We start from the raw sequence: 10,665 nt of genomic DNA, 5'->3' as shown, positions 1-10,665 counted from the left end.
CTTTTCACCAGGATGATACAATATGGGGGACTGTAGAAGAAGAAGCACTAGCTGGGTTGAAGAATTTGTTATTGGAGGATGAAGACATGGACTGCAGTGCCATAATTGAGGAGGATGAGGAAGAAGGCCTCACTATTCAGACCGTGAAGAAGGGAGCTGTTATTAGGAAATAGACCGCCACACCATTCCAAGCTCGCCGAGTCACTGGGTAGCTTGGCAGAATTTACTTCTATAGCCATTCTAGGCATTTAAGATTTCCCGTAATTTTGTTTTAAGATTTACTTGTTTCAAAATAAATGATCGATTCATCGAGCCGTACTTTGTCTGGATGATTTTTTTTTTCAATTTTAATCAATGCGTTTTCTCTTTATTATTCACTACTATCTTTACACTTTTCCTTTCTACAATGTTATTATTACTTTTCCTGATGAACCAATGACTGTGACATGTAATGAGGCAATGCAACATGAGAATAGTGATTCAGATGAAGAAGATGAGATACCCGAGGAAATTGTCAGGGAAGTTGAAAATTTTGAGAATAATCCTAAGTCCAATCTGAACGAGACCGAAGCAGTAAATTTGGGAGACGCCAAGACCGTCAAGGAGACTCGCATCAGCATTCACTTGTCACCATCAGAGAAGGAAGAGTACGTTCGCTTCCTAAAAGAGTATGAGGATATTTTTGCATGGTCATATGATGACATGGCTGGTTTGAGCATATCCATAGTGGCTCACAAGCTGCCTACCAATTCCATGTGTCCGCCGGTGAAACAGAAACTCCGAAAGTTCAAACCAGACATGAGCCTGAAAATCAAGGAGGAAGTTACCAAGTAGATCAAAGCTAAGGTTCTCAGGGTGGTTGAGTACCCAACTTGGTTAGCTAACATTGTGCTAGTTCTGAAGAAGGATGGGAAGGTCAGAGTATGTGTTGACTATCGGGATTTAAACAGAGCAAGTCCCAAGGACGACTTCCCACTACCAAATATACACATCCTGATCGATAATTGCACCAAGCATGAACTCCAATCCTTTGTAGATTGCTTCACGGGTTATCACCAGATTTGGATGGACGAAGAAGATGCAGATAAGATAGCTTTTATTACACCGTGGGGTGTATACTGTTACAAGATGATGTCATTCGATCTGAAGAATGTTGGGGCCACTTACATGAGAGCCATGACAACTATCTTCCATGACATAATTCACAAGGAGATAGAGGTGTGTGTGGATGACGTCATTATCAAATCCAAGAGGGCCGCAAATCACATAGCGGACTTGAGAAAGTTCTTTGACAGGCTAAGGAGGTACAACTTGAAATTGAACCCCACAAAGTGTGCATTCGGGGTTCCCGTAGAAAAATTATTGGGATTCATCATCAGTCATCGAGGGATCAAGCTGGATCCCTCTAAAGTCAAGGCTATTCAGGAGTTACCACCAACTAAGAGCAAAAAGGGTGTGATGAGCTTCCTAGGACGTCTCAACTATATTAGTCTCTTCATAGCACCATCCATAGTCATATGTGAACCCATTTTCAAGATGCTGAAACAAGCTGGACAGAGGATTGTCAGAAAGCTTTTTGACAAGATCAAGGAGTACCTGTCCACACCACCAGTTCTGGTCCCGCCAGAACCAGGACGACCTTTGCTACTCTATCTATCTATATTGAATGGAGCATTCAGATGTGTTTTGAGACAACATAACGAGACAGGAAGAAAGGAGCAAGCCATATATTACCTGAGTAAGATGTTCACACCTTATGAAGCACGATACTCTTTGCTTGAACGCACTTACTGTGCTTTGACCTGGACAGCTCAGAAATTGAGGTATTACTTCTACGCCTACACTACATACTTCATATCCAGGATGGACCCTCTGAAGTACATATTCCAGAAACCCTACCGACTGGAATGTTGGCCAAGTGGCAGATACTGTTAAGTGAGTTCGATGTTGTCTACGTAAATCAAAAGGAGGTCAAAGGGCAAGCATTGGCAGATCACCTTGCTGAAAATCTGGTGGGAGGAGCATACGAACCTTTGAAGATGTATTTTCCTGATGAAGAAGTATCATTTGTAGAAGAAGACATTACAGAAGCATACGACGGTTGGAGGATGTTCTTTGATGAAGCTGCAAATTTTAAAGGAGTTGGCATTGGAGCAGTTTTGGTATCAGAAATGGGTCAACATTATCCGGTATCTACTAAACTCAGATTTTCCTGCACCAACAACATGGCAGAGTATGAAGCTTGCATACTAGGGCTCAACATAGCAGTCAACATGGACATTCAGGAATTGCTGGTAATCGTTGATTCAAATTTGCTTGTTCACCAGGTACAAGGAGAGTGGGCCTCCAAGAATAACAAGATACTGCCATATCTGCACCATGTGCAGGAATTAAGAAAGTGATTCACGAAGATAGAATTCCGACATGTGCCCAGAATTCAGAATGAATTTGCCGATGCATTGGCCACCTTGTCATCTATGATACAACATTCGGATAAGAATTATATTGATCCCATTCCGGTGAGGATCCATAATAAGCCGGCATATTGTGCTCATGTTGAAGAAGAAACAGATGGAAAGCCTTGGTTCCATGATATCAAAGAGTATTTGTCAAAGGGAGAATATCCGGAGTATGCAAACCACACTCAGAAACGCACACTCCGGAGATTGTCCAATCACTTCTTCTACAGCGGAGGAAACTTGTACAAGAGAACTCATGATTTGGGTCTGCTAATATGTGTCGATGCAAAGGAAGCTTCTAAGCTACTTGAGGATGTACATGCCGGGACTTGTGGCCCGCACATGAATGGTTTTGTTTTGGCTAAGAAGATACTTAGGGCCGATTACTTTTGGATGACTATGGAGACGGATTGCATTCAATATGTCCGCAAATGCTTTCAATGTCAAGTGCATGCCGATATGATAAAAGTGCCACCGAATGAGCTCAATGCAACAAGCTCACCTTGGCCATTCACCGCTTGGGGAATGGATGTTATTGGTCCGATTGATCCCACTGCTTCAAATGGACATAGGTTTATTCTGGTAGCCATTGATTACTTCAGGAAATGGGTAGAGGCTGCATCTTACATAGCTGTAACCAAGAAAAACGTCACAGATTTTGTCAAAGATCGAATTGTTTGCCGATTCGGTGTTCCCGAATCCATTATTACTGATAATGCCGCCAATATCAACAGTGATTTGATGAAAGCTATGTGTGAAACTTTTAAAATCCAGCACAAGAATTCCACAACGTACATACCTCAGATGAATGGAGCCGTAGAAGCCGCCAACAAAAACATCAAGAAGATACTAAGGAAAATGGTAGAGAACCACAAACAATGGCATGAGAAGTTACGTTTTGATTTACTAGGATACCGTACCACGGTTCGCATATCAACCGGGACAACTCCCTACATGCTGGTTTATGGCACCGATGCTGTCACCCCAACCGAGGTGGAGATTCCTTCTTTAAAAATCATACAGGAAGCTGAACTTAGCGACGCAGAGTGGATAAGAAGTCGCTATGAACAATTAGCCCTTATCGACGGAAAGAGGATGAACGCGGTATGTCACGACCAACTTTATCAGAATAGAATGTCCAGAGCTTTCAACAAAAGGGTCAAACCAAGACAGTTCGCACCTGGGCAGCTAGTATTGAAGAAAATCTTCCCACATCAAGATGAAGCCAAAGGGAAATTCTCTCCCAACTGGCAAGGTCCGTACATGGTTCATAGGGTACTAATAGGAGGAACACTCATACTTGCAGAAATGGACGGAGAAGCCTGGCCAAAACCAATCAATTCAAAAGCTGTTAAGAGATACTGTGCTAGATTATTCACATTTCCTCATTTAATGTAATCGAACTACGCTTGACCTGATTCCCACTTAAGAGGGGATACGTAGGCAGCCTTATGTGTTCGGTCATATCATAATAAAATTTTCATTTCCCCTAAGATCAGAAACTGGGGTAGAATTTTGAGGAGGACCCTCAAAATTCCGGAGCAAGTCCAGCCAATGCCAGCGCATGCCAGAAATCAGAGATTGGTTAAGAAACTGGGGCAGAATTTTGAGAAGGATTCTCAAAATTCCAAAGAAGATTCAGCAAGGCCTATTATCTGCAAATAGTCAAAAGATCATCTACCAAACTGGGGCAGAATTTTGAGGAGGACCCTCAAAATTCCAAAATAGGGGAGCTACAATGCCTTTGAGATGTGTTACAGTCACTAGTTCATCTAAATGTATCAATATATTTATGATATAACTCTATTTTTATCAAAGTGCATATTCTCGAAAAACTCTATTTCCATAGCAGTCAGGTGTTACCTAGGGGGACTCGCAAGGGCTTTCGGAATGGAGCAAAGCGAAGGTCGGCAGACGAAGCACGAACCAACCTCCCCCTCACAGAACTTACAATTTTTCTTTGAACGCAAGCACATCTGGCGTAACAATAACATCCGTAAATATATGCATGTAGCAAGATTACTATCAATCAGGCCATCAAACACCGAATATACATCTCCAGCTACGACATATGCTACTCTTACTTGCTACTTGCTCTGCATGAGGCTAATCCTTGCCTCCTTATTTGCACGAGGCTAATCCTTGCCTCCCTACCTGCATGAGGCTAATCCCTGCCTCCATACCTGCATGAGGCTAATCCCTGCCTCCCTATCTGCAAGAGGCTAATCCTTGCCTCCCTATCTGCATGAGGCTAATCCTTGCCTCCCTATTTGCATGAGGCTAATCCCTACTTCCATACTTGCATGAGGCTAATCCTTGCCTCCATACTTGCATGAGGCTAATCCTTGCCTCCTTATTTGCATGAGGCTAATCCCTACCTCCATATTTTCGTGAGGCTAATCCCTACCTCCATATTTGCGTGAGGCTAATCCTTGCCTCCATATTTGCATGAGGCTAATGCCTGTCTCCACATTTGCATGAGGCTAATCCTTGTCTCCATACCTGCATGAGGCTAATCCTTAACTCCATATTTTCATGAGGCTAATCCCTGACTCACTAGTTGCATGAGGCTAATCCCTACCTCCCAATCTGCATGGAACTAAGCACTATCTCTTTTCGCATGAATATTGCTCTAATTTTTTGTACTATTTATTTGTTTTTCGATCGGGCTAAGCACTACCCTCCATTTCACAAGACTAAGCCTTGTCTTGTTAACATCATATTATTGCATGTCATGGGCTGAAATATCGCTAATCTATCCAAAGGCATCATAGTCTAAAAAGCGTCATCCTCATAGACGGAAGACACCATGCCATGGCCTGAGGATCCCTCAAATTTGCATATCATTATTCAAAGGCGTCATGATTCGGAGGCACCATTTGTCATGGCCCGAGAACATCATTTCACGGCCTGCAAATCTCTCATCGAACAATTCATGGCCCAGGACATCATGGTCTAAGGACGTCATCCCTAACTGTCCAAAGACAACTATCATAGTCCAACGGGAACCTACATCATGTTTAAATTTATGCACAGTATACGCTTGTATTGCTTCTATTTGCAGGTAACCCAGCGAGCAACGGCTATCCCAGCAGGAGCAGTCCCACTCCAGTTCTCTCAGCCATATCAAACCTAACCATTCCCGTAAACCGTTCACTCACCCAGCCCTAAATGTTGCGTCCGTTCTTGAAATGACTTCATCGGTATACTTCGCCGACGAATCTATAACTACACATGGCCTGATTCCTATAAAACTAGGGATATGTAAGCAGCTCAGAAGCCAGGCTCTCAAACTACTTTGCTCGGTGAAAATTGGCCATCATTTCTTTACCCGAAAACTCTTTCATCCTTTCCGGGTAAAGAGGGGCAGCTGTTGATACCCAATTTTTCCCCAAAATATTTTAAAATTGCATATATACCTTCGAAATCATGCATTAATAGCAATTGGTATTTTTCCATAATTTTCCTATATTTTTATTAATTTTTCCAACATTTTATTTCCAATAAATAATTACAGAATTGCATCACAAGTGATTTCATAAGCATTTCTTGATTTAATTTATTATTTATGTCCTATTTAAACCAAATTATTCCATAATTGTCCAAATTGGCACTTTTTGGCTATAATTGCAATAACTTTGCAATTATAGCCCAATCATATGATTTTGTACTATTTTTATCCAGAAATTAATCATTTGTATTTTTAAATACTAAGTAATCATTTTTAACTATTTTTTATACATGAAATTCATTTTGTACAATTATCATCTATTTTTTTAAATTATTTTATTTAATTTAATTGGGTATTTAAAAAATAGGCAATTTCATTTCAATTTTAACCTAATTAAACCAACCCCAAAACCCCCAATTAAATCAGCCCAATACCCCAAAGCCGGATTCCTAAATTACCCGACCCAATCCCTAGTCCAATTTGGATCGTTGATCAATTCTAATCAACGGTCCAGATCCCCCTTTTCCTAATTTAACCTAATAGACTAAGCCCAAACCCTCATTTTCTCTCTTTCACTCCGCCGTTACACTCTCTCAAGCTCTTTGCATAACCACGACTCCTACTCGCCGGCCGTTGGCTCGTCGGTATCAATGGTGGTTCCACCACCTCCCCTAGCCTCCATGGCTCCCCCACACGCCAGATTTTTGCCATCTCGGAGGTCCTCAAGGGACCAGTGTCTGTTCACTCACACCTATGGTCTGATTCTTGCCGTTCTCCGGTCACCTTGGCCCGTCTGAGTAAGATTTTTCTATTTTCCGGCTAGATCCATGGCTTCTAAGCCGGAATCTCTCCATCTCAGGGTTATCTCTCTCTAAAACCCTAACTCATCTCTTGACTTTTCAGATCTACCACAGATCTGAGTATATTTTGAGTTATCTTTACTGTTTCCCCGATAATCTTCCGATTTTTCAATAACGCCTCTTCATCTTCGAAACTAGGGTTTCTTAACCCCTTTTTAAAATGACGTTCCCTCTGATTTTCAGTATTCTTCTATGATTTTTACCATGTTTAAGCGGTTTATTTAAGTTTTTCCTTTTATCTGATTTATCATGTTGAAAACCCTAATTATTTTGGTTTTAATCCGGGGTTCTGAAACTGTCTTTGCTTCTCTAATTTGTATGTATACCTGTTTCTCATGCATATGTTCTAAGCTTCTATGATTTTCTACCTTCTTGTGCTCATTAGGGTTTCCGATTTTACTTCTCCCGCCTATATTATGTTTACTTTGTTTGTTGACGGAAATTTGTGGTAATTCCCTCTAATCAATACTATTTCTAGTTAAATCCCTGATCTCCTGTGATTGATACCTTTTACTGATTTCCTGTGATTGATACCCTTTCTGATTTCCGACCTTTAAATCATTCTCTTGCCTAATTATGTGATTGACTATGCTGTTAATTGATTCTTATGCTATTTCCTTAATTAGAACCTTATGAACCTAGCCCTAATTGTTTACTCTATACCTACTGTATTTGAAGTCTGTCCTTATTGGTCATACATTGATTTCTTTCTTTATTTGTTATTTAACTCCTTAATTAAAGGGAAGTACTTATACTGATTTGATTCTAATTAGTACATAGTTCCATAATTATTGTTGAACTATGATTATTGCCTTATTTTCTACCTATTTTCAAACTATAAGTACCCTGCTATTTCATTAACACAAAACACGAACACATTGCATCAAAAACTATCTCTCTCACACTCAAAACTTTCTGCTCTCTTTCTGTGTTACTTACTACTGTTCTAAGTTAGCCGGCTGCAAGCCAAGGCTAATTATTGTGCTCTCCTATTCTTCACTTTGTGTTTACTATCTCTTTATTGGTATGTTCCGATTTCAATTCGAGTCCCAAAACCAATATGTTTCTTTTACTGCTTCAGTTCATCATGTTTCTAATTTGTTTCTATCTATGGTTCTGTTGTTCAATATGTAGCTGACATTTTTACATTACTGCTAGCATGCTAGTCTAACCCTCTTGGGGCATTTCATAATAAGTTCTACTCCCCTGGTAGTCTGTCTCAGTGTGACCCTACCCTATTTGAATGCTTATCTACTTGTTATCCAGTTTTGATATGTATGTACTTTACAAACTGATTTATCACTTTAAATGTTTGATTCTATGATTGGTTCTGGAATTCATACTATGTTGGTACCACTAGTTATCCCCCTAATCCCATAGACACCCATAAGAACTGCTATGCTCCTGTATACTATGTGCTCTATGTGTCCCCAAATTCCATTACCCCTATTTGTGGTTGTTGAACCTACCTTGGTTCTATGTTCTTTGGCTGTGTATGAACCTGTTTTGGGGTGCTATGTTTGGACTTTTGCTTACTACTCTACTCTCTTTTCAAAACTGTCTCTGTTGTCTTTTACAAAACTATTTCAAGCGAGTCCCTTTTCAAACTGTTTCCCTGCTTAGATCTTTTCAAGCACTTTCACGTCTACTCTTAGGTTTTAAGTTCTGCCCCTCTAATGTGCGACTGCTTAGGGATCCCTATGAGATCCCTGTGAACTCTGATACATTAGAGCTGACCCTTCTACACTGCACTTACTCAGCTATGACTATGAAATCTGGGTGTGAGCACTGCCCGGGATCCCTTGAGGTCCTTAGGGAACTCTAAAACATCCGGATTTTGTGAAAGGTTGTGAGGCAATCTAGCATTGGAAACTCTGGAAATCTGGGGCCTACTCCCAGGCTCCGTATAGTATAACTTCTTATTTTTCTTATCTACTTATGTAATTCATTCGATATTGGCCTAAAATAATTTGTTGTAAATAGATGCTGAGGATGGATAGTGAAAATGGGAGGGTAGCTATGCATAAAAAGGGTAGAAACCATGCTTTAGGTTTACGTTTCCTATATGCGCAATAGAATCCATGTTTAGGACCAACATGTGCAAAGGATATCATAGACCATGCTCTCTAGTTTTTTTAATTATGTATGCTGTTTCAACATCTCATGTTGACACTCCTTCTATCACTTAGAAATCCTGTTTCTAGGCATTAAAATGAAACTGCTACTCCTGCACATTTGACAGCATGCTGTACAATGCTGTAACCTTTTTATGCATTTAGAAATCCTGCTTTGGGAAATTCTGCAATCATGGCGTGCATATTAGATACCATGCTTTAGGTTCTTATTCGTACTTGCTCAGTCCCACCTAATGTAAACTACTTATTATGAAAGATGCAAAAATAGCTTCACATTTGATTATCCTATTTTTAATAAACTGGTAATAATCCCTGTATTTTGTAATACTTAGAACAACATGCTTTTAGGGTAAAGTAACTCCTTCATTGCTCTAATGGTTCTGGTAACTACTGTGCACTATCCCACACCTAGGCAAGCCTTAGGTAATCAACTATTATAAACTAGAAACTGCCTCTTTGTTTTTACTGCTTAATGATTAACAAGCTTTAAAAATCAGTAGGCAAACTAATTAGGGCCCCTGCTTTTGAGTTTTAAAAACAAAGCTGCATATTTACTGTGTTCTGATATTCACTTAGACATTATGCCTTAGGATCCTGTACAATAAAATGCCTCTTGTTTGTGTTTGAGATGTGCTGCTTATGTGCGTTATTTGTGGAGGTAAACCTGGCCTCTTAACTGTTTCTTTCCTGCCTTTATATATTGAGTCCTACGTGTTCTTGCTTGTCACCTAGAATTTTCTCCTTTTAAACACCTTAGGGTTGTCTAGAACCGCCCAGATTTAGAGGTCCTAAAATACCTCCAGGACCACAAGGAATGGATGGGTAATGCACGCATAGGACACTGTCAAGGTAATTAGAACGCTTTAGGCTATGACCAAGGGGTGGGAATGGGTAGATATGGATATGATGAATACGCGCTAATGTCACGTGTAGCCCCTCATTGAGGAGTGTTTACCGGGCATTGCGTGGGGTGATCCTGTAGGCTAACCAACCTAGGACCCCTCCTTCCCAAATTCCCTTTTCCTAAAACTTTACTTTTCTGTATAACTTGTTCAAATCCTTTATCTTATTATTTGAGTCATACAATGTACAACATGCTTTATTTGCAATTATGTATTTCAATTGCTTGTTAAAGGACTAATTCATAAGTATAAGTTCAGCTGGGACCCACAGTTGTGGACCGAGAGGGGTTCCTAATACCTTCCCCTCAAGGTTATTTCGAGCCCTTACCCTAAATCTCTGGTAATGCAAACCAATCCAAGATTTAATCACTCTAGATGCCCTAACGCACCATAATCCGTTAGGTGGCGACTCTTCAAAATACCCAAAAGGAAATAAGTTATTACCCCCATAAATGTCAAAACCCGGACCTTTCTTACCCGTAAAAAGGGGAGGAAAAAAGGGGGCGTGACATCCTTCTCAGCTCCACTTGAGCATCGGTAGCGTCCTTTAAATAGATCGCCATATTCTGGTCAGCCTTAGTTCGGCTCATTACGGCTTCAGCTCGGACATCAACGATCTCAGCCCTGACCTTCGAATGCTCGGACTCGAGCTTTGTAATCATATCTGTTTGAACCGAAGCGTTATCATGAGCTAAGCAAAGTTGAGCCTCAAAAGCGGGATCTTTAGCCAGAGCACCTTTCCCCTCTAAAGCCTGAGCCTCTGCCCGAGCTTTTAGCTCATCATACTTACGCTTGGCTCAGCCAACTTCATCCCGAAGGTGCTCCAGGGCCTCCGTCTTTCTCTGCAACTGGAATAAA

Source organism: Nicotiana tabacum, chromosome 22 (assembly GCF_000715075.1).
Source record: "Nicotiana tabacum cultivar K326 chromosome 22, ASM71507v2, whole genome shotgun sequence".
Lineage (NCBI taxonomy): Eukaryota > Viridiplantae > Streptophyta > Magnoliopsida > Solanales > Solanaceae > Nicotiana > Nicotiana tabacum.
This window is presented reverse-complemented; position numbering follows the sequence as displayed.